This window comes from Pipistrellus kuhlii, unplaced genomic scaffold (assembly GCF_014108245.1).
Source record: "Pipistrellus kuhlii isolate mPipKuh1 unplaced genomic scaffold, mPipKuh1.p scaffold_m20_p_5, whole genome shotgun sequence".
Lineage (NCBI taxonomy): Eukaryota > Metazoa > Chordata > Mammalia > Chiroptera > Vespertilionidae > Pipistrellus > Pipistrellus kuhlii.
In genome coordinates this window covers 38204135-38230609 of record NW_023425551.1, presented here as the reverse complement: position 1 = coordinate 38230609, position 26475 = coordinate 38204135, and the positions used below count along the sequence as shown (strand labels likewise).

At 34.9% G+C, this 26475-nt stretch overlaps 1 long non-coding RNA gene across 1 annotated transcript in view; it reads left to right on the top strand.

The window, feature by feature from the left end:
* The window catches only part of LOC123651393, a 334810-nt gene extending 309721 nt beyond the window's left edge, over positions 1 to 25089 (top strand). Inside the window, exon 4 of the long non-coding RNA XR_006740072.1 lies at positions 24987 to 25089. This is a non-coding gene — a long non-coding RNA (uncharacterized LOC123651393). The remainder of the gene's footprint in view (positions 1 to 24986) is intronic.
* Positions 25090 to 26475: the final 1386 nt, after the last annotated feature.

Below are 26475 nucleotides of genomic sequence, written 5' to 3'. Positions count from 1 at the left end.
GGTCAAGTCTCTGAATCGCACTGTAAATTAAGACAAAAATCAAAACCAGAATGTTAGCTTTTCTCTAAGATAAAAACCCATCACAGTAGTCTCCAATTTTTCCAGATTGTTTCTTACACTTCTTTAATTATCATTTACTGCGAATACTCTGATAATTAGAAAAAAAAGTATGGGTATTTTGAAATTTTCATTTGTCTTTTTATTTCACAGAGAAGAGAATTAGTTTATCTTAAGAATTAAAGAAGCAAATACTATCTAAAATGTTTTATGTAGTTTTGATTCCCATTTTATTATCACAACCATTGATGAGTAACACAGATATCACCACTGTCATTTTATGCATTTCTTCTAAAACAACTTTCACTTCCTTGTAAGACTTGCAAAAACTAAAAAGATGATTCCTTCCTGGAACCAAGTGGCCAAGTGCCTTTATCTTGAATATCTGCAAGAACAATAAGAAGAGCTGATAATAAGAATAATAACAACAATTCACAAAGCCTTTACTTTTTATTAGGTTCTGTGGTTAGAAATTTGTGTGCAGTTATATTGCATGACACAAGCAACAAAATAAAAGACTAGGAAGGTGTTTCTTAAAATCTTGAAACTTAACTGCATCCAGTGTGACAGTGGTTAACATTTTTATGGGCAAAGTTTTTGTTGCAAACACATGCAAACTTAGGCAGCATACACTCAGAAAAGTTCTACTGAAGACTCAGTGTAGTCTTTGGCTTCAGGTATTCCCTGCTCTTGGATAAGAAGCAGGAAGAGCAGCAATATATATGTTGCTCCCTGAGAAAAGTTGATGGGCAATGAAGTCAGGAACATGAGTCTTAATTTTGCTCCAGAGTAATAGACAGAAAATAGAAGTACTGAAGAGGCCACAGCAGCAAAAGGACAAAAATGAGCTAGAGCCTTTTTGGTGAAGCCATCAGAACATTGAACAACAATATACCATGTCTCCCTTGGAAGGTATATATGCTAACACTTCATTTCAACTATGCTGGCAGTCAGTCTCTGTCTCTGCATTACTTTAAGTTATGCCTTTGTAAGGCTGTATCATAAGTTTGTGGTCATGTGCCTGCACATATGTGTATAAAGCAATAGCTTCCAAAGGAGACTCATTCAGGTATGCTATAATAGTACTGCACATATGAATGGCCTTGCCCTCGATATGAAATATCGCACTAAATGGTAAATAACTTTTGTCAGTCTGGAATAAACAACCGACATGCATCCATCATTTCATACAATAGCTCAATTTCTGAAAAGTTTCTATTCTGTTAAATTATACAAATAGTTTGAGTCTATTTTCAAAATTGGTTTAGGTTCTAGGTGCTATTCACACCCACATAAGTATCTTGCCTTGCTATTTTTTTTCAGGATATCTAGCCTCTACTCAATAAAAGTGCCTCCAATCATTGTGGCAACCCAAAAATGCCCCCATGAATGTCCATGATCACTCTTGGTATGATAATGAGACTTTTGACCTTTTTGTTCCAGGGATTCTGGTCTATTTAAAAGGAGTGGCCACTTCAGGCAAACTTGATGTTGTTTTTTTTTTTTTCCCCCTTTTAAGGCATTAAAATAGAATTTCTCTTAGTGGCCTTGTTTGCTATTCAGCCAGCTTTGTCCAAAGAGTTGATGTTTGAAAGCTCAGAAAAAGTTACGGTAAATTCACTGACTATTTCTATACATCCACTAACAACTCACTTTCTTTTACATAAAGAATTATTTATTACAAATAAATTGGTTACACAGCAAAGAAGGCAAATTTAGTTATATTTTACACAAAACATCCCATTTGTTCCTATGCAAGTGGAATCCAGGGGTGTTACTCACTTCCATTTGAGCACCAAATGCTCTGTTATGCATGTTTCTTTCTGTGTTTGGTTTGCTAGTTCTTTCTGAAGGTTTGCCATTACAATCTCAATGGAAATCCCTAGTATCAGACTAGTAGGGCTTTCTTACTTTAGGGCATCTTGTCAGTCAATATCCAGAAGAGTGAAAGATCTTTTTGTGGAGGAATGTCCTTGAGTAAGTGTTCCTATTGAATTCCTAGAAATAACCCTATTTTCTAGAAGTTTCTAGTATAATAAGTTTCTACTATAAGGATTCTATAAAATGTTGTTCCTTCAATGAACACTTTTTTGGGCAGGTGAAGTGAGCCTTGAACTAGGGCAGGCACTTCTTAAATCCTTTTCTTGATGGGCCAAATATAGTTTCAAGTTTGTTAAATAACAACATAACTAAACACTGATACATGAGTTCATAGCCATTACAAGTAAGTGCTCATTTCTATTCAATTTATAATAGAAATAATATAATAAAATTATATATAATAATATATTAGAGGGGGCAGGAAGGGCGCTCTTATAGGTTCCAGTGTACTAAGATAAGTCCAAAGTTACTGCTAGGGAAAAAAACAAAACCTCAAATATCCTCAGTTTACTTTTCTTGGCCCAAATCAACCTGGCTGAGGAAGATTGATTTAAACATCCAAAGCACTGAAAACAGACTCAATAGACTTACATTAGGCACACAATAAATACATTTTAATCATTTATTTTCTAGTCACAGAACTCCAGTGAAAAACTAAAATTGACATCTTGTCCTGCCTGCATTATGCCTAAGCATATGGTAGTTCAGTCAAAAGTAAAAATGAAGCATACAAGCAAACAAACACCTCTGTGTTATGGGATAAACCACCACAAATAAAACAGTAACTCCTGGCCAATACAAGACCTCCAAATCAATGAAGACTTGTCTTTTCCCCCAAATGGCCAACTTCCAAGCAGTTAATCCTGACTTTACAGTACCGACACAGATATGTAAAGACACTGGAAAATAAAATGTTGAGAAAACACTTTTTCCCCCACTTTGATAACCTTGCATTTGGATATTTCCCTTTAAAAATCTGCTTCAATTTGTGTTCATGGAGCCAGTGTTTGAGAAGATTCCCTTATAAAAATTTTGCTTTTGGCAGTGAATATACTTTTTTACACAATAATTTTATCTCTGGAATTTTCTTTGACAATAACCTATCTCATATATTCAGAGAGTACTATTTTATGAATAAGGAAAATTATAAACTTTGTCAACCCTTATTATGAATTCTACATTCCTTAAGGCAGACCAAGCATTTTAACCTCTAATTTTTAAAGTGGATTTCAATATTTTAAGTTTATTGAAACGGATAATAAAATATTATTTTTTTCATATATGTAGGCAGCTATAGGAAATTATGTCAAATTCAGTAATTTCATCATTTGTTTATTGATTAAATAAACACCAAATATCTATTATGTGCCAGACATTATTTCAATTACTGAATATGAAGGAATGAACAAAACAGACATAGGCCTTGAGCCCATGGAGCTCCCATTCTAACAAACTGTATTATAAATTAAATACAATATTCAGGATAATTTATTGTGTATAGTGCAAACATGGCTAAGCACTTGGGGCTTCAGATTTTTTACAAATATTATAACCCTACTTGTATTTTTATGTATTTTTGGAGAAATTTTATATCATCTACACTAATAAAAGAGTAAGATCCAAATTGACCGTAACTTTGTGACACCCACCAGCCAGGAGTGAGTATACAAATTAATCCAACAAAGATGGTGAGTTAATTTGCAAACACAGGTGCCTAGTGGCCAGGGGTGGGGCACTTGCTTCATTACCATGGAGATGACACAGGTCGTTCCACAAGGGCCCAGCTGCTCTGAGCTTCTGGGCAGTGTGGGAAGGCAAGAAAGGCAGCTCCAGCCAAGGTGAAGGCAGTGCCAGCAGCCAGGGGAAGAAAGGCCCATGCTTGCACGAATCTTCATATGTTGGGCCTCTAGTTAATGTACACTGGCCATTACTTGAATGGAAAACTCTGAAATACAGACTCTCTTACTCAAAGAGGAAAGCCATTTTGTGTTTCCCTTTGAATGTGATGTTGTTAAGATGGTTGATAACAACTTTTATATCATTTTTTGAAATCCTCACTTAAGGGCATGTTTTTAATGGTTTTTAGATAGGGAGGAAGGAGAGAGAGAGAAAAATATCAATGTCAGAGAGAAACATTGATTGGTTGCCTCCTATACACGCACCAACTGGGGATCAAATCCACAACCTAGGTATGTGTCTTGAGCAGGAATCAAACCCAAAACCTTTTTAGTATATTGGATGATGCTCCAACCAACTGAGCCACTCAGCCAGAGCCCCTATTTTTATATCTTCATGTATTGAAAGAATATCGGAAAATGGAACAGTCCAGTAATAAAGTCATTAACAGATTAGTTAACAAAATAGGGAAAATTTTTGGATATTAGGTTATCTCCACTTACTCCATTAAAACAGATATTGTCAGCTTTTAGATGTATCTAAGGAGCAATTTACTCACTGAGTGAATCCTAATAAAAAGGTATTTATGCAAATTGTCACTCCAACACACAAGATGGTTGCCCCCATATGGACACAAGATGGCCTCCACAAGATGTTCAGCAGGGGAGGGTGTTGGGGGGGACCAGGCCTGCAGGGGAGGGCAGTTAGGGGCAATTGGGCTGGCAGGGAGCAGTTAGGCATTGGTCAGGCTGGCAGTGAAGTGTTTAGGAGGTGATCAGACTGACAGGCAGAAACAGTTATGGGCAATTAGGCAGGCAGATAGGCGAGCAGTTGGGAGCCAGTAGTCCTGGATTGTAAGATTGGCGGGATCAGGCCTCAGTGGGCAGTAAGACATCCCTTGAGGAGTCCCAGATTGGAGATGTACATGCCTCCACCCCACCCCTGTGCACGGATTTTGTGTACAGGCCTCTAGTATGGCTTAATATTCATGCAGAAGTCATCACAAACACCATTTCTATTTGGGAGGAAAAGGAAGAAAACTAACACGATGATAGTTAAAACTTCCATCATCTTGAGTTTCCCGCACTTTCCTTCTCAGTTAGAGTTAGAAGCAGCCTGAGGGCCTTATGTTTCTTGAAGGAGGAAAAAAAAAATCCCACAAACCTAAGTGATAATTACTGGCCGTGCTAAATGTTATTGTAGAAATGAGCTTATTCCACCACTCTTTGCTGCATTTTTACCGAAATGTCCTGGAGCATGTAAAGATTATCTTTGAATATTAGCTGATTCAGTTTGCATCATTCCTTTCAAAGCTAGGGAACTTTTGGTGCAGTCTACAGGGCCATTAAAACATTTGTGTTGTGTGTAAATTGTCTTACGAGCTTTGGTTATTTGTTTCTGAATCCTCTTTCCTGTCTCCATGAGGAATCAGATGAGGATGGTTCTGTCACTCTGATTGAATGGAGAGAGAGAGAGAGAGAGAGAGAGAGAGAGAGAGAGAGAGAGAGAGAGAGAGAGAGAGAGAGAGAGAGAGAAAAGCATATTGAGGAATCCTGCAGAGCTTGTGGGAAGGATGCCTGAATTTACAGATTGCTATGGATTCCATCCTGGATGGTTTACCAAGAGCTTTGGGATGCCCAAGATGAAAATTATAGCAATTTTAAGAGTCTGATATACTTTCCAGCTGATAGCACTAAAAACATGACCTGTAGCCTCTTCTCCTTTCCTTGTTTATTGATTTGAATGAAGATGGCAGAAATGTTCTGTGAATTTTTATGAATTAGACTAATTCATCTTTTGAAATTTATTCATTTTTCCCCATTCTCTGTAATTACTGGTAGCTTATACAAGAGCAGATCCACAACGTTTGATAGTTATTAGAGCCCTAGAGCCCTAGGCTTTTAGTTACTGGTTTGAACCCCCAGATCTTCTGATAAAATGTGGATTGTGGACTACATAGTGAACAGCGGGGGGGGGGGGGGGGGATAAGTAACAGATATTGTAGTATTCAAAGAGGATATTAGTGACTCATTTTAATTGAAGACAGCATTTAATGCAATCAATAGTGATTACTGTGGACCCTGTGCCTTTTTTGTTTTGTTTTATTTTCGGAGGGGGGGAGGGGTTCTAATGTTATCAATCAGTACAATAAATTACAACCTCAGATGGCACATTGGTCTTAACAACATTAAAATAATGAAGAGTAGAAAGCCATATGCATACAACCTGAATGCTTTTATGTACAAGCAAACATTGTATCCTGAAATAAAAGTTTTAAGTGCCTTTATCCTTAGAATGACATTATATGACTGGAAATAAATTATCTTACCCTTATTTTTATAAGTTCTAAAATATCACAGTAATGGATTTTCCAGAATTTGTAGTTAATGATTTGAAATTGTTCTTTCAATGTTGACTATGTAAAATTAGGAATTTATGAATATAGACAAGGAATAAATTAATCATACTGCAGTTTTCTTCCTAGAATTTTAGAATATATGAAAAATGCCAAATAAGAATGAAGCACCTATTATAACATGAGCCATATTTGAGGGTGCCTTATGCTATTGCTATAGACAGTTTTGTATAAGCTCAGAATGTTATATGTGAATTACATTTATAATTCTAACACCAGAATCTCCATATTTCAAGTAGTGTTTCCCCCCACACCAATTCTTAGCATTCTCCAGCAATATAATAAGAAAAGAGTAATTTATTATTTTATGGATGAATGTAAACATAACTAGTAAAGGTCATATGATTTAAAAAAGAAAACATATTTAATGTAAAATATCCTTAGATATAAATTATAAGAAACTTAAATAAATTTAATTCAGCTGTGAAAACATTATATAGTTTTGTTCTAGATCTCAAAATTGTACATTTCTTATATGCTTAGGTATATCAAAGAAGTTTAAAGAATGAATAGCTTTACTTATAACAAGTAAGTTGTCTTCCTCCTTTCTTTGCTTTTCCAAAGTCTGCTACCCATTGCTCTTCCTCCCTACACTCTTTTCTAGATTTCATAATATTTAGATAGATCTTTAAGCTATCATCAATGATCAAATTATAAATCTCAGAGTACAATATAAACACTAATTGTTCCCATGTTGTCAAATAAGAGTTACTGGTCAGAAAGGCCTATGATTATCGTAAAACTACCACTTTTAAGTATACATTCAGCTCTTGATATAGTCGAAAACCTTAATTCATAAAATATTGGTATGAGGAACAAAATGCAACTTTGCAATTATTTGCATAGGAGCTACCACTTAAAATGAGCACCAATACCTGTGACATTTGGGCTGTCTAGACAAAGATTGTTTACCCAAACTAAATCCATTAAAGGTATGTCTCACAGCGTTAGCTAAAACCTACTAAAAAACATTCATGTTGAATCCAGCTTGCCCTGGTGCATAACTCCATGGCATAAATTAAGGTTCAGAGAAAGTCTCTTAACTCTTTAAGGTCATTAAAGCTGTATTCAGAAGGAGCAATTCCAGTGATAATTGGTTTAATCCCAAATGCAAATATCTGCATGTGTTAAGGTTTACTTTTAACTGCAACTTTACCTATATTCAAGACATGGAATTTAACATTTGAATATAGAGCCACAAAAAAATGGGTATTTACAAAAGCAAAAGAGACTATGATTGTGTGTGTGTGTGTGTGTGTGTGTATGTGAGAGAGAGGGAGAGAGAGAGAGATAGAGAGAGGGGGGGGGGGGGGAGTGTGTTTGGGTAGAATAAAAAAGTTTATGAGGTTTAGCCTATAGGAGTGGTTTATAGATGAAATAGTTGATAATCACAGCAAAATAACAGTAAATACTATACCTTGGAGATGGAATAAGCAGGACTTAACAAACATCTACCCTAAGTGAGAGGTTATCTTACAGCCTAAATACTTAAATTTACTTCCTTTATAATAGTTTAAAAATTAGAGTTCAATTTGTGTGTGTGTTTTTCCCCCATTTGTTTGTCTTTGTGGGGGGGGGGGGGTAGAGAGGGGGCTGTCTTTTTGGTCTAATGTTCCACAGAATAGTTCCTAGCTCTTATTTCAAAGTCGCTAATTTCTTTCTGGGAACACAGTCTGAAACTCTTCAACCAAAGTTAAGAAAAGTCAGCTGAATTATCAATGAATTTAGTACCAGAGGTATTAATACATACAATCTCACCATTGACAAAAATGTGATGAATGTAGAAAAAAACTGGGCTCCAGAGCCCACATAGTCTAATTGCTCTTGCATTGTCACTTTGATTTTCTTGCTACTTGAGTCACTGAATTTCTTCAGATTATTTTAAAATGCATTTTTTTCCTGGACACTCATAACTTCTAGGATTATTTTCTTCAAATCAGTGCACAAACCAGCATACCTGTTACTCATCTATCCAGACTAAACCAAAAATAACTACTTCTTGAAAAATATTTGGGTAGAGTGATTATAATCATTATTGGTTTGGTTTTTGTTAACCTTTATATTTTGTTTGAGGAAGATTAAGTCAGTCCACCTGGAGTTTAATACTGTATGTTACTATAGTAACTGTATAGCCTGTTTGGCTGTGACAAAGGGGCTTCATCTCGTCCATTTCATGCTCCTGTGTCGACCTACTCCCTCCCAGTGTTTTATTATATCTGTCTTTAAGGGTATCTGCGGGAGCCACAGCTGCTGTGCTTTTGTAACAGAAAGCTGCTTTCACTGTGTGAAACGCTGGCTCTCAGAGGTCTTACAGGCTGATGGCATTATTGAATTTCAAAGCAAAGACAAACAACATTAAATTGTTTAGAGCTAATATTCATGTTTTGCCGCATACCGTGTATTTTTCTAGAAATAGTATATAATGTGTTTTCCAGCAAACACTATGTAATTGCTACCTAATGAAATTATGAATGAAAGGACAGAGAATAACCTTAAGGTGATGTAACTTGAAAAACAAACCCAAACTGTATGCAGGTCAGGAAATATGTCAACTTGGTAATACAGTCTTTTAAAAGGAATATTTTTGTTTTGACTAAGTAATTTGATTGCTTTATTCTTTTCAAGTTTTACAGATATTCACTTTAGCAAAACAGCCTATTTAAGTTCTATCCTTAAACCAAGTTTCAGTCTTGATCTCTTTTAAACAAATATGTTAGATCCTATTATTCACTATGATGAAGCATCAATATCTGTAAATATAGTTTTCGTGTACTCACAAATGATTTCTATGAATGCATTGAGAAAAGAATGTTGATAGTAGTTCTATTTTTTTTCAGTTCCTCACATTTATCTAGCCAAAGCCCTCCCAAGTGTGAAACTTTAAATTACTCAGCCACGCAGAGAGTGCAGTGTTTATTTGCCTCTGTTCCATAACAAGCAACTTGGATGATATTTTTCCCCCAGAATATCAGTGCAGTGATTTCCAGTTGTGTTAATTGTTGTGTTGGAAAAGTGGTGAGTGCTCGGTGCTATCTTGTTAACTTGCTAAGCATCTGGTCAGCAGGGTAGTTCAGTTCCAGCACGGCTCTTGACACCTCTGCCAAGAGTTATTGATACCTCGCACACGCCAGCTGAGGCAGATTGTTTTAGTTGGGCTTCAGATTCATAGCATAGCCTGTAGTTAGGAATAAGAAGAAAAAAAAACAACAACAAAAAACAAATGATTGACAGCCCACACCTCCTGGGCCCTTCTTACTACCAGACACAACATCTGCTATGCCCCGTGGAGCAATGAACCAACACACACCGAGAGAACTGTTTCTCGTATTGTCAGGGTGGATTTTGTTTAACCCTTTGTAGTTAATCTCTGGAGAAAAGTGTTAGATGTGTTTTTCTTTGGAGATGAAGTTAAGTGTAAATGAAGATTTGGGGGGAGATCAGAATTCTTTGCTTTGAGGGGAATTTTGCTTAATATATTATCAAGAGTGACAGAAATGACTCTAATATAAGTGCCTAGAAATGACCTTATTGTGCTTTTTCTCATTGTTGGATTAAAGATTTGTTATATTCTCTCTCATTGCTATCTCAGAATCAGGAAAACTGAACTTGTGCAGAGTAATGAATTAGAGGCAAGTCATTTTGGATTTCATTTATACCGAATACTCAAGCATAGAAGATTTTCATTGCATCTAGATTTTAAAAATTATTCTCAAAAATTGAAAAGAGATGAATCAGCCAGTATATTTGTTAAGTAGATAGAAAAGCCACAATGTGCCCATGCCAAAGCTTTTATAAGGCAAAAGTGCTGTGCATCTAACCTTCTGTGAATTCCAAAGTTATAATACTAAAATATGGGAGTCTCTGTAATTTTTTGAAAAGTTGATTTTTGTTATTGCCAACTCTTCTGATATAATATAAAATCCTGTTTTTGATAATAAATATGGTTCATTAAAAATGCATCAAGATGCTTTTGTAGCCTGCCAGCAATATATAGGAACATTTAAAGGTTCCCCAAATCAATTTTCAGGTTACAGTTATTTTTACACTTTTGGGCTCATTTTTATTTCTGGATAGTTTAAAATATCTTCTGGAACATTTTTTCATACTTTGGGGGGCACATTAGTAAAAAGTTAAAAAATAGGAAATAATGTTGAGATAAAATTACATAATTTATTTGCATGTATTCTCTGATACTAGCCTGAATAAAAATTAGGAATCAGAGGTTCAATATTGAAAAATATATAGAATGAATTTTAGAGTAATTTAAACATTTCTTTTCATTTGGGCCAGTATTTGTCAGACTAGCTCTCCATCTTATTGCCATGCATCAAGAGTGCTACCGAATAGCCATAATACCTCTGTTTACAATGCTTTAAAGACAAGTTATGGTACAGAAGAGCTAGTAGCATTTTGATTAGGTCATTATTACAGCAATGTAATTAGCAGTGTTATTATTGTTATTCATTACTTTGACCTCTTGTCAGCATTATGTTACTCCCACATAATTCACCCAATATTATGAAGACAAATATTACTTGATTTAGGAGATACATTGCTATTGCTCAGAGTTATATTAGTATATAAATACTAATGAGTATATACATATCTGGTATTTCAGATGCATTTTCAACCAACTTATTCGCATGCCAGGAGTTTCTGTTCCATTGATCTTTGTGTCAGTTTTTATGGCAGTACCATGTGGTTTTGATTTACTGTTGCTGAAGTATACTTAGATACCAGGTAACCTGATATCACCAACTTCTTTCTCAATATTTCTTTGGTTGTTGGGGTCTTTCATGGTTCCATTATGAAATATAGTGTTATTTATTCTAGTTCTTGAAAAATGGCATTGGTGTTTTGGCAGAAATGGCATTAAATAGTGTGGATATTTTAATGATGTTAATATTTCCTATCCATGACCATATTATGGCCTATTTATTTGTTTCAATTTTTTTCTTCAAATCTTACAGTTTTTCTAGTACAAGTCTTTTATCTTCTTGGTTAAATTATTTCCAATTTTTTTTCTTTATGATGCAGTTGTAAATTGGATTGTTTTCTTAAGGTCTCTTTCGGATAGTTCATTATTGGTGTTCAAAAATGCAACCAATTTCTGAACATTAATTTTGTATCCTGCTGGAATCGTTTATTAGTCCTAATTTTTGGTGGAATCTTTGGGTTTCTCTATGTAGAGTATCATGTCATTTGCAAATAATGACAGTTTTATTTCTTCCTTTCCTTTTATTTATTTTTCTTGTTTAATTGCTGTGGCTGGGACTTCCAATACTATGTTGAAAAAAAGTAGTGAAAGTAAATTTTCTTGTCTTGTTCCGGAACTTAAAAAAAAAGCGTTCAGCTTTCACCAGTAAGGTATGGACTTGTCATATATGGTCTTTATTATGTTGAAGTGTGCTTACTCTAGTTCCACTTTAATGAGAATTTATAATCATAAGTGAATGCTAGATTTTGTCAAATAATTTTTTTTCTGCATGTATTGATATGATCATATACTTTTAACTTTCATTTTTTATGTGGTATATCACATTAATTAACTTGTAGATATTGACCCAACCCTGCATCCCAGGAATAAATCCCACTTAATCGTCTATATGACCTTTTTTAATTTATTGCTGAATTTGGTTTGATAATATTTTGTTGAAGGTTTTTCCATAGTTCTGTGCATTTGGTTTCTTTATTTAAAATTGATATATACCGCTGAGACCAGTTTGGCTCAATGGATAGAGCGTCGGCTTGGGGACTGAAGGGTCCCGGGTTCAATACCGGTCAAGGGCATGTTCCTTGGTTGCGGGCATATCCTCAGTAGGGGGTGTGCAAGAGGCAGCTGATTGATGACTCTCTCTCATCAATGTTTCTAACTCTCTATCTCTCTCCCTTCCTCTCTGTACAAAATCAATAAAATATATTTAAAAGATAATAAATAAATAAAAATTGATATATGCCAACCCAGCTGGTGTGGCTCAGTGTTTGAGCATCGACCTATGAAGCAGAAGGTCATGGTTTGATTCTAAGTCAGGACACATGCCAGGGTTGTATGCTTGATTCCCAGTAGGAGATATGTAGGAGGCATCCGATCAATGATCCTCTCTCATCATTGATGTTTCTAACTCTCTCTCCCTCTTCCTTCCTCTCTCTGAAATAAATTTAAAATGAATAAATAAATAAAATTGAGATATGCTAATAAACACAACTAGCTCATACCATGCAAAATACAATTAATGGACTAAACAATGAATGAAGTAAAATTTCATTTGAAAATACAACAAAATCTTATCTTTAAAAAGAGTATACAGCTCAGCCAGTGTGTCTTAGTAGTTAAGCATCAACCCATAACCAAGCGGTTTTGGGTTCAATTTCTGGTCATGGTACATGCCTTCCTTAGATTGCTGGCTTGAAACCCAGTAGGAGGCAAGAAGGAGGCAGCCTCTTGATGTCTCTCTCTCTCTCATCCATGTTCTATCTCTCTATCCCTCTCCCTTCCTCTTTCTAAAAATCAATAAAAAACATTTTTAAAGATAGAAGAGAATATATATTACATATTGAATTTCTATTACTGCAAAAAGTTTAGTTAGATAGCTCAACTTTAGAACACTGTAATCAATGCTACCACTAATGAAACTTCTCAATAGTGATAAACTTCGACTAGATTCTGCTCAGTTATATATATTTCTTCTATTTTAAGCTTATATAAAATTTTCTTATCATTGAGTCCTGCAATTTCATTAAAAATTACATGAAGTATCAGATAAAATATATTTGATGGACAAGACTATTACAAAGATTTCAACTTTTGGTGGTAACAAAGTAACTAATATGAAAGTTGATTTCCCGGTGTAAATAAAAATAAACTGAACAAAATATGTAGTAAGACAATGTTCAGACATTGAATAACACACAGCATAGGCTTGTGATCTGAGATAAAGAAAACGCATTGGGTTACATTCACTATTGCTCCAACTTTGTACCTGAGCACAGTCTGGACAGTATCTGGACTTATGTGTGGGAAAGTAGATTCAAAACAAAGTCGTCATTTCCACTGATCTGGGAAGGCAAAATTGGTGTTTGGTAACATTTAGGACTTCTGGTGTCTAGCAGGGTAATGGGGAAAAGGGAGCTGTTCAGACAGTAAGAGAGTTCCAAAAATTGCATGTTTATCCAACTGGGAAAAGATAATGAGTAGATTGAAATTTTACAAGGGCTGGCAAAGAGCACTTGCTAGAGATCTGTGAATTGAAGGGACCCTAAGGATATTATAGTGATAGGAGGCAGTTTTTCTAACTAGCTGGAGTGAATAAACTTCCTTAAAGACAAAGCACTTGGTAACAGCCCAGAGAGGCCACTCTGGAGAAGAGGGACTGCTCTAGCCCTCAAGTAAGCTCTACTATAGACACAACGTAATGAATCTAAGGACAAGTCTGAAAAGAATCCAGCTGACCACCAAGCCTCTTCACTGTAAATTAAGTGCCATCCAAAACAAAACACATCACTTTCTATAGAAAGTCAACAAAATAGACTTTCAACCATCTAAAATACACAATTTTTAGCAAACAATAAAAATTATGAATTATGCAAAGAAGAAAGAAAATGTCACCTCTGACCAGAAATCGAAGCAGTTACTTAGAAACGATTTTTAAATGACCCAGACAATGAAATTAGCAAAAACAAAGTATATAACAAATTTGTTAAGGTGATTGTTACAATGTCATAGCTAAAGCCTTAATTCAAGGCCTTAAAAGAATATATGGTGAGCCAAAACCGGTTTGGCTCAATGGATAGAGCATTGGCCTGCAGACTAAAAGGTCCCTGGTTTGATTCCGGTCAAGGGCACGTACCTTGGTTGCAGGCAAATCCCAGGTGGGGAGGTGCAAGAGGCAGCTGGTCAATGTTTCTCTCTCATCGACGTTTCTGACTCTCTATCCCTCTCAATTTTTCTCTGTGTAAAATCAATAAAATATATTTTAAAAAAGAATATATGATTATAGTGCTTAAACAAATGAGTAATACCATCAGAGAAGTAGAATTTACAAAAAAAAATCAAATGGAAGTTTTTAACATAAAATTATATGAATCCAGTAAATGAATTTAATAGTAATTAGAAGATAGTGGACAAAAGCGTTAGTGAACCTGAAAGAGGTCAATAGAAATTATCCAACCTAAGGAAGAAATGAAAACCAAAGTTAGAAAGAGAAAATAAACTGTATATTAATAACCTGGGATAATATCAAATTGGAAAATTTAGGGTATTACTTGATATTATCCTAAGAATCTCTGCCAACTTGAAGCAGAATAATACATGGGCAACATCAAAAACTGACTAAAATAAAAGATAAATTGAAAATCTTGAAAATAGTCAAAGAAAATGACACATTACATAAAGTAGAGCAATCACCAAAAAATAGCACGCTTATCATCATAAAAATTGGAGAAAAGGATAATGAGACATCTTTCAGCAACATAATTATTAACCCAAAATTCTATATGCAGTAAAAAACTATTTTAGGACAGTATTATTCAATAAAGACATTTTTATAGACGCAGAAAACTAAAAAAATGTCATTGCCAGCAGACCTGCTCTTTAATAAATGTTCAAGAAAGTTCTTTAGACCTAAGGGAACTGCTGCATGATGGAAGCTCTACAGTAAAGAATGTAGATAATCAAAACTAGTAAACATAAGGGTAAATATGGAAAGTTATATTTTTCAACTTAAGTTTTAAAAGCAAAATTTTACTTTAAAGAAAAATTATGTTCAAAATAAAAGAAAATTTTTGAGGACTTTATATGTAGAGACACTATATATAAGTGTGTGTGTATGAATAATAGCACAAAGCTAACAAGGACAAACAAAGCCTTATTGTTCAAAGGTTCTTATGTTTACATGAAGAGGCACAATATTAACCATGAATAGACTGAGTTACACATACTGTAACCCATATTTTCATAATAAAATTCCATGTATAGATACAAAGCCAATAAAAGAAATAAAGTAGAATAATAAAGGAAAAGAAGGACAGATAGGCATCTTACCTAATGAAAAAGAAATATGCAAATTAACCATCATTTTGCTACATCCACAGCCAATTAGATTTAGTATGAAAATTAACCCAACAAAGATGGAGGTTGCTTTGCATATGCAGGTTCAGAAGGGGAAGCCTGCTATGAGGGGAAGTGGGGCAGCTGATGGAGCTACAGGAGCGGTGCTCTGGACAGAAGCAAGGACTTGTTGGCTTTCAGATGAAGCCAGGGGAAGGAGGGCCTATTCTTGCACAAATATCACTCAACAGGCCTCTAGTCTCTCTCTATATATGGCTAAATATCCATCTGACCAGTAGCTGTGATGTGCACTGACCACCAGGGGGCATATTCTCAATACAAGAGCTGCCATGACATGCCCTGGCCATTTAAAAATAAATGGCACCATGGACCTTGCACTGACAAACCAACACTTGGCTTCCCTCAAATGAGACACATCCCCCGCCACCACCCTGGAGCAACACCCCACCAAGTTGCAGCCAATGCTGCCAAGACCCCATGGTGTATAATGCACCAACTCAGCTCAGCTCAGCCCAGCCCAGATATGGTTGAGTGGGCGCCAGGTAATAATGTCATGTAACAATGCCCAGCTTCCTAACCCTAGTGACTAGCCTCCTTAGAGTTTCTTCAGCCCAGGTACATGACTTGCTTTATAGCTAGTTGCAAACATTTTACAGTTTAACCAAATGTCTGTGAAGTGTTTTCCCGTGCCTAATCTCATTCGATCCTCACAGAAGTCCTGGAGTAGGTAGATAAAAGACTCAGTAGAATCCTACTTTCTTTTCATTAGTCAGAAAACAGAAATTTAGAAACTTGATTTGACTAAAAAGAAGTAAGAAATTGTGGACTTTGAAAATGACTTCAGGTTTTCTTACTGCACAGAATATAGTCAAACATTTCAGCAGTTTTTACTCTTTGTTCTCCCTGCATGATCTACAATCATAATCTGTTTCGTGTTGATATTTACTGCTGGGTTGCTGAAAATTACCTGAAAGAAAAGATGGGGTGCTTCACTGGGCTAGAAAAAGTTTAGATAAGCCAGAAAGCAGGTCTAATTAATCAAGTTCATTTGATATATGTAAAAGGCTAAATTGACTTGTGCAATACATTTAAAGCTCTTGCTGGCGCTAATCACACACGTGTGTTTTGATCTGTCATTGTCAGTAGAGAATTTGGTTGAAGCTTCTAGAGAAAGGGCAAATAGCAATATATTTATTCTAATTAATTTCCTTTCAATGTGTACAAATCCCTGCACCAGGACACTAGAAACTTAAATAATACTGAATTGAAACATATTAGAAATAAGACTATTTAAAAGCATAAACCAGCTCTATACTATCTGCAGTAGGTAAACTTTTAAAAATATTTACTGATAGGATGACAATAAAAGAACATGAAAAAAGAATATCAGATCACACAAATTTTAAGCAGAAGAAAGCTGAATATGGATTATTATTACCAAAAGCAAGTAGATTTTAAAACAAGGTTTATGAACTGAGAGAAAGAGGTTAACCTCTCAATGATGAAAGAGTCAATTATCAAGTAGACATAACAATCATAAGTGTTGTTGCTTACCAAGAAAGACTCATAATATATAAAGCAAAAGCTGACAGAATTAAAGAGAGAAAGATAAATCAAAAGACATAGGTAAAAATTTTAACATATCTTTCTAGACAAACTGGATACAAAAATGCCATTAATGAATCTGAAAAGCACTATCTACCATCTAATTGGTTTTTACAAAATACTCACACAATACCTGCAGAATATACTTTGTTATAAGTGGTCACGAATCATTCAGTGTTTCCTAAAGCATTGTATGTGTACCCCCAGGGGTACGGTGGGGGTACGGGTTGCACCGGAGTTTGGTGGGGATATGCACTGCACCGTGCTTAGCTGCGCCTAATTCTACGTTTTCATGCGTATGAGGGGTACTCAGCATTATGAAAATTATAGAAAGGGTACACATATGTCAAATGTTTGGGAAACACCTAGGTCCTAGGTGACCATATGCTGCAACCTAACATACCATCTGACCATAACAAATTAAAAATAAAACCCCCTCTAAAAATCCCCTAATATTTTATATAAAATAGCTTCTAAATAATCCATAGGTCAAAGGAAAAATTGCAAAGGATATTAAAATATGTCTGCAAATGAATAATAAAAATACAATACACCAAATTTATGGGCATTACCTAAAGCAGGTCTTAGAAGTGCACATAAAAATGAAATAGATGAAATAGAAAATTTGAACAGCCACATATCTAATTAAAAGTATAGTTTATTACTTACAAGTAAATATAAATAAAACTTTTTCAAAGAGAAAACACAAGGCATGGATGGTTTTACTGGCAAATTCTACCAAGAATTTTCAAAGTGCCAATCTTACACAAACTGTTTCAGAACGTGGAGATGGAGAAAACATTTTCAAACTTATTTTATAAAGGCAGCACTATCCAAAACCTGGCAAAAACATTACAAAAAAAAATGTCTAAGATCAACATCTATCATAAAGATGTAAAAATTCTTAATATAGCCACTCAGAAACTTCATCTCTAACATGACCCTTTCTTCCTTCTGTTCTTCCACCCCCTTCCTTTATCATTAAGTCTATAGGACACCAGTTTCAGGTCAGCATCCGTTTTTCTTAGGAACAGACAAAGCCTCTGGTCTGTTGACCACAGAAACAAAGTTTCAGTCAAGCTAAAGATAACATCTTGACTTCAGTTGTGTTCCAGCCCTAAACCCATGGAAGAGGAACAACCATTCAGACCACACCCTCATGAAACCAGACAGAAAGATGTCTAGCTAACATCAGGATCTGATACAATTACCAATTACCCCCTACGGCAGCCCCAAACAAACAGAAGGCCATCATGCCAATTCCTTTAGCCACCATGATTAATAATTTCCCCCTCTATAACTCTTCCCCTGAAAGCCATCTGGAGCCTGTCTTTGAGCAAAAGCTCACCTGTGACTCCAGTGAGGACCATTTTCTTAAAAATAAACCTGTACCTTCTTGGCTGCCAACTCCTGTTAGCGCTTATTGGGTTTTGATGCAGGCAGGCAAACAAACCCCTTTAGTTTGGTAACATCAACAGAATGTTAATAAATGATGCTGGTAATCTACAAAAGATAAGAGAAACTGAGTAAATGGGGTTTCAAGGAATTAATGGTTGTTTTAACATTTAAATGTCAATTATCGATTCATTATAGTAATAGACTGAAAGAGAAATAGCTAGGATATCTTTTTAGCACTTTTATTCCATTTCATGCCAATTAAGCAAGAAAAAGAAACAAACAAAGTTTGGAAAGGAAAAATAAAATCTATCTTTAGTTGCAAATAACACAATTGTTTATGTAGAAAATCTGAAGAAATTAATAAAACAACTACTATGAGTAGTAGGTGAATTTAGCAAAGTTGCTGGGTACAAGATTAATGGATTAGCAACATAGAATACAAACTAAAAATCATTCCTTATACAATAACGCCTAAAAACAAGAATCTTCTAGTAATAAATTTAACAAATGATTGCAAAACTTTGACACAAAACATTCCCAAGAAAAAAATTACGTAAAATCTTAATTCATGGAGATAAACAATGTTTTGGATTAGAGCATTCAAGATTATTAAAATGTTAATTCTCCATTCTCCTCTAATTGAACTGTAGGTTAAACACAAGCCAATGTAAATCACAACAAGCTTTTCTTGTGGAAATATAAAAGCTGATTCGAATTTTATTTGGAAATGTAAAATAAATGACAAAACATTCTTGGGGGGAAATAAAAATGGAGGGCTTACATCATCTAAGATCTAGCTTTATTACAAACACAAAAATTAAGACATCTTGAATTTTTTTTTTTAATAAAAAAAAGCGATGGAAAACCTAGAAAGTGCAGAAATAGGCCCACACTTGGTGCAACACAATTGCATTGGCTCAAAAGTACTAAAACAAATCATCAAGTAAAGTATTTTCAATAAACAAAGCTGAACAACTGAATATCTGTATGAAATATCTATGTAAGTTACCTACTAATTACAAAGAAGCAGTAACTGTATAGTTATAGAAACTTATTTCTGTAACAAAATACATTTATTAAATGGTCAAAGTGAACACTCTAAAGTTGGATCTTGTTGCTTATAGTTATAATGCACTTAAGAAAACACATCAGTGTTATTCCTGCCAGATATACTAAATGTAAATTTCATCATAAAGAAATATTAGACAATTCAAAATTGAGGAATATTTTACAAAATCACTAGTTTGTACTTTTCAAAACCTCAAGGTCAACAAATAGAAGAAGGCAGCTCTTCCAGATGAAAGGATTCTAAAGATCCCTGGCACTTTGTGACAGCACATTATACCTGGGAAAAAATAGTTATAAAGGGCATTCCATGTCAATTTAACAATTTAAATATGAACTGTTGATTAGATAATAGTAATAGATTCCTGTGAAATTATAATTTATAAAAAATATTTTTATTGATTTGAGAGAGAAAGGGAGAGGGAGAGATGGAAACATCAGTGATGATAGAGGATCATTATTCTGCTGCCTCCTTCATGTCTCCCATTAGCAATTGAGCACGCAACCCATGGAGGTGCTCCTACAGGAATCGAAACGTGAACTCCTGGTTCCTAGGTCGACACTCAACCACCGAGCCACCTTGGCTGGGTGAAAATCTGTAGTTTTGATAATTTTAAGAGAATGTCTCTATTCTTTGAAAGACCCACTCAGATTTTTAAATGTGACAGGAAACAATGTCACCAACTCTGTTTTAAACAGTTCAGAAAAAAAAGTATATGCACACATGACAGAAAGATAGAATCACAGAAAAAATTTGGACAAAAAAGTAAATAAATCCTGGCCAGTATGACTCAGTAGTAGAGAGCATTGATCTATGAACCAGGAAGTCATATTTCTTTTCCCTATCAGGCTACATGCCTGTGTTGCGGGCTCAATACCCAGTGGTGGATGTGCAGAAGGCAGCCAATCAACCATTCTCACTTATCACTGATGTTTCTATCTCTCCCTCCCTATCTGAAAAAAATAAATAAATTATTGAATAAAAAAACATATATATATGTAAACAATTAGTAAATTGAGATAAAGTTCTTATTGGAATCTCAGAAATATTCTTGCATCTTTTCTATTAGCCTAATATATACTAAAATAAAAACTTCCAAGAAGAGTAACATACAATCATTCATTTGGGGAATCATAAATATCCTTTCAATTTTGCTAAGTGTAATGTTAATGTTTACAAACACTATTTAGAAAGGGATATCCAAGATTACCCTAAAGCTAACTTAAAATCAAATATAAACTTTAAAGGGAAAATTTTAACATTGCAGCATACACACACACACACACACACACACACACACACACACATATATATATATATATATATATATATATATATATATATATATACTGGAATTATATATTTTAGTTAAAATTTATATTTATAGGGGATTCTTCTATAATTTTCAACTTTTTTCCTCTTTAATCTGTCTGTAATATTAAAAATTTTTGGACACTAGATCAATACCATTGAAAATTTAGAAATATCTCTTAGCTATTCTATTCTTATATTATTTCCAAATTCAGATTATTCTATTATTTTTTAACTTATTCCATATGTATTATTAATTGGTATATTTGCCATTCTATTGTTTTGTTCAATAAAATATCCTGGTTGATAATAAAATGTATTGTACTGTAACAACACAGTTTTTAAAAAATTGCAAAACTCAGAGATCAGAGCAAAACACATGAGTTGAGCCACTTTGGACTGAAAAACACACACAATGACATCACCTACTTTTACTATTTCACAGTTCTTTTTTTCCTAAGCCACAACTTCTTTCCATTGATTCATCCTAAAAAATACATTTTTTATTAAGTATAGTCATTCATAAAGCAAATATACTATATTGTGCTCACTACATTAAAGTTTAATATGGTATGGTGTATGAGTTAGGGGAGTATATTCATAAACAATATAGTAATAGCTTCAAAACTGGAAGGTAGCACATTTAAACACATCAATTTATTTTTAAACCAAATCCGAATCATCATTGTCATTGTTAAGTATGTATAAGATATTTCAAAGCAAACATTTTGTCTTTATTAAACTTATTTTTTTATAGTGTCCATAACTTGTTATTGGGCACATGAATTGCTTTTTAATTAATCTAAATTTGAAATTATCTGTGTCACTGGTGCTTCTACCATCTAGCTATCAAGGACAATGTATGGAACATAGGACATAGATACATAGATAATTAGCTCTGCTACTTATCAGATCTGAATATAAAAAGTCATGAAAATGCATTAAGCATTCTTCTTGACTGTATGTGCTATCAGGGTTTATCTTTGTACTTTATTTTTATACCTAACTCAATTAAATAGTACTGATATATACCTGATAGGTTTTCTATTTTAGATTCCTTTTTTTCTGTTTCTATAAGAAAATAATGATATTTAAACCCTTATTTCTCACAAGTAATGTTCCTGATGATCCAGGTTGACCTTCTTGGCATAATTAATTCAAGATCTAAGCTGTCTTCATTTTTAAGCTATCTTCAATAATATAGGCTATAATTACTTTTATGTTGGGTTCTGTTTGACTTTTTATTTAAATTGCATTATATTTTTATTGTATAACTACAGGCCTAGTGCACAGATTTGTGCACTGGTGAGGTCCCTCGGCATAGCCTGTGGGGATCGGGTTGAAACCAGCATCCAACATTCCCCAAGGGATTTTGTAGTGTGTGAAGCAGCAGGTGGCTGGGGAGGAGCCACTCCCACTCATCCTGACACTGCTCATCCTGGTCAGCTGAGCAGTGCTCCCACTGTGGGAGCACACTTACCACCAGGGGACAGCTCCTTCATTCAGTGTCTCCCCCTTGGTGGTCAGTGCACATCATAGAGACCAGTTGACAGGTTGTTTGATCCTTTGGTCCTTCAGATGCTTAGGCTTTTATATAATATATACAGATGGTTTTATAATATAAACTAGAAGCCTGGTATACAAAATCCGTGCATGGGGGAGGGGGGAAGTAAGGGATACCAGATATCAGAACTAGCATACTGAAATAGAGAAGTGTGAATTAGCATGGTATGGACAAAGTATGAACTGTGTGTTGAATAAAAGAGATGTGGTGATTAGCAAATGAACCTGGAGATTAGACAGAAGCCATAAATATTATAATAGTCAGTACTAATGAGCCATGGTATTATTGGTTAGCTTTTCTCAGAAAGAACATTATGTCCTAAAACCACTGACTGGGAAATGCAGGATGTGGCACAAATGGAGTTGTGAGTACAAAAAACACAAGAGTTTATTCTTATATTAATTATTATATTATTTTCCATATGAACAACTGCAGTCCTACTGTTTCCCCACCCTGTATATGTTGAGCAGTAAAAAGTAAATAATTGACCAACAGGACATAGCCATGTAGGTATTGGACAGTCAACTCAACAGGCATGTCCTGATCATTGGCTTCAGAAAAGGCCAACAACACTTTAAGAAACTGGAAGGGAAGCTCACTCACACCATCTGAGAATGAGCCTAGGGCCTTTATTCTCCCAGTCTTCATTTTAGAAGGCAGAATCACTCCCTCTCCAGACCTAAAGTGCTGACAGCATTTTAACCAACTCCAGTTATTTCTCTCCATGAGCCCTTGAGCTCAAGGTAGCATTTCCTTTGGAGTTAGTTTCTTTGTCTTGCCACTCTCATTCCTTTGGGGGCTTGCACAGGTGACCTGAAACTGTAGTCTTGTCAATGTTGGGGCTGTCACTTTCCATGCCTTGGCTGGATAAATGCACTATGTGCAGACTTGTATTCCACATCACTGTATTTCACTCATTTGATAAGAACTCTGCTATCTCCTCTCAGAAATCACTGAGCTCACTACTATCTCAGTCAATACTAAACTTGCTTTTTGAAGTGGAATCTTGACACATTCCCTCAAATTTCCCCAGCATTTCAGTCTTACTTGCCATCACCTGTCCTACACTATTGTGCAAGCTTTATGAAGTGACTTACTATGCCTTTCCATTCTTTCTCTTGCTTCTAATATAAACCATCAGGCCTCACATCAAGATAGAAAAATTATACCATCTTGTTGTGTGGACCTTATAATTTCAAGAATATTGTGTGGTGATAAATCTGTATCTCCTTACATCAATTAAAGGTATGGATAGAGCTTTTCTAGGGCAGATTTCACAACTGGGACAAACCAAATAGAGTATTACTAGGCAATCCTGCCAACCATGACATTGGCTCAGTAGCTCTTTCTGCAAAAATCAAAGCATCTAGTAACAGTTTCACTTACTGAGAAATGTAATTTAGTACATAAATACTAACAACAACACCAAGACGGAAGTTAATGCTCTCTTATCAAAAGCATGGATAGAGTTAAGCAAAAGTGTTCACTTCATAAAATTGACAGAATGTGCATGTATAATTTGTTCACTTTTTGTTATATTTACATAATTACGTAAAAGAGTTTACACAAAGCAATAAATGTATACTAAAACATATAATGAGAAATGTTCAATTCAGCTAATTATAAATAGTCATATTGGGTGATTTTTGATGTATTGCTTTTGGTATTAGGGCACTAAAATAATATAGCTTATAAAATAACAACCTTTGTTCATTTTTTTATTTTGTTTCTTTTCCAAATTTATATGAATTAAAATAATATACATGAGTATATATGCATGTATGTGTATATTATTTTTTAAATGAATGAATTATTTAGTTCAATTAAATAATTAAAAATAAATGAACAACACACATATGTATACACATATGACTATCATCTATACATAAGAAACTAAAGAGTTCTATGACTTAAACTTTATATCCACAGTATTCATTTCAAGCTATCAAATATTTAATACCAGCTATTCTTTGGGATTTGTTAGCATATCTTTTAAAACTTGCCTGCGGCAGCTACAAGAATAAATGTAAAAAGTGGTTTTGATTATCGTTTTGGATTGTCAACCTTGACAGTTTGGGTGGAATTTATAGCCATGAAGAAAGAATACAGATACTCACACCAGTGTACCTTTATCCTTTTCCTGAGGAAGATTCTCTCCCAAAATAACTAAAGAGCTTGTTATTTGACAGGAGAATTACAGAGTAGAGCTCCTTGAGAGTAATCTGGAGCATGAGAGTCTGGAAATAAGACTTTTCTAGTGACCAGTTTGGATCTACAGGCACATACTAAAGCTTATACAAAAGTGCCTTTTAGCAAAATTAAAACACCATTTATTTTATAACTGTAATCAGGAAGAATAGAATACTTTGAACTCAAATTATATTAAGCAGAAATTTAAAAAGAGTATATATTTAAAAATAGAAGGTTGACTGTTAAGGAAAAAATAAAACCAAATAATTACTTTTTTTTGCTAGGATATAATCAAAGGGTAAACTTTTCTGTATCCAGATGGTTTAGAGAAGCATCTCAGGACTCTTATCCCCTCTAGGGAGGGACCTGAAAGAAACAATAACTATGAACTTTATGACTACAAAAATCCAGAGGTGCCCCTGAAAGAATGTTTGTATTCTCTTACCTAATGCCTAACCAACACGTGAATAATTCATTAAAATGGGGGCTTAAAGGATTGGCTGTTGAAACGCCTATCTTGTTTCCATGGGGTCAGGTTCTGAGTAAGCTCTGCTCTGCTGTTCCTAAAGCATGGATAAACTGCATTGGTAAGATGGTGCCAGTGAAAAAGAACTGAGGAATGCTGCCTTCAGGTATTTCCTTAAACTCTTTCACAATTTGATTGGTAGCTGAATTTCAAGATTCTTTGTTACTCGCACCTGTGCATCATAATTGCTGAGGCATATTATCATCCACACTTACATTGAGTCTGCATATAGCTTTACCCTGAAATCCACATGTCTTTGTGAGACATACATTTTTTTTTCATTTAAGTCCTTTTATTACAGTGGTGCCAGCTACTGCTGCTATCGTTAAATGCCTGTCAGCATTTCCATTAAAAACCTTATTTTCAGGGGATTTATAACCGAGCCATTTTAATTCACATTCTGCTGAATGTTGCCATCGAAATTCTCAACATACAGTAGGCACTATTTTCTTTTATCGCCAAATTTTATTTGAATCTGTTTATCTGCCTGAGATTTAGCAATGTGTGAAACCCTAATATTGCGATGAAAGAAAAGTAGAGATGTTTTCTGAAGTAAAGCTCTACACATGCAAACCTAAAGAAGAGCTATAAAACTTGTCTGATCCCTGACAAGCAAATAGGGAATTTGAAACCATTTTTTTAGTGTGCTAATATTTTATACTCATGTTTTTATATTTAAAAATATATTTTATTGTGAACACCAATTTATATAATGAAAAGTTATGGTCACTTCAGCAAAGCATCTTGTTCACTTTAACAGGCTTAATGGCATTATGAAATCCTATATAATAAAAGCCTACTATGCTAAGTGTACGGTTGTCCAGGTGGCCATTCAACCAATCAAAGCATAATGTGCTAATGATATGCTAAGGCTGCTCAACCACCTGCACTGACCACCAGGGGGCAGATGCTCCAACCAGTAAGTTAGCTTGCTGCTGGGGTCTGGGAGAGGCAAGACAGACACCCCCTGGATCCCTCTGGGGACCCACCCTGGCTGGCCAACCTCCCGTGTCCCTCCCCGGCCCCTTGTGCACCAGTGGGGTCCATCAGCCTGGTCTGTGCTCTCTCTGAAACTGGGAGTCCTCAGGTGATGTCAGAGAGCTGGTTTTGGCCTGATCCCACAGACCAGGTTGAAGGACCCCACTGGTGCATGAATTTGTGCACTAGGCCTCTAGTATACTATAAAACCATAACCCTTTTGTAGTAAAATAAAAAGTTTTAATGTATAAATTTGACATCTTGTTTTTTTTTTTAAGAAATTTTATCCACTTTTGTTTTTATTTTTAATGAAAGGAACCATGGTTTAATTTTTTTCAAAATATAAGATGAGTCTGGATGGCATGGCTCAGTGGTTGAGCATTGGACATATGAACCAGAAGGTCATGATTCAATTCCTGGTCAGGGCACATGCTCAGGTTGCAGACTCAATCCCCAAGGGGAGGGCATGTGGGAGGCATCTAATTAATGATTCTCTCTCATCATTGATGCCTCTCTCTCT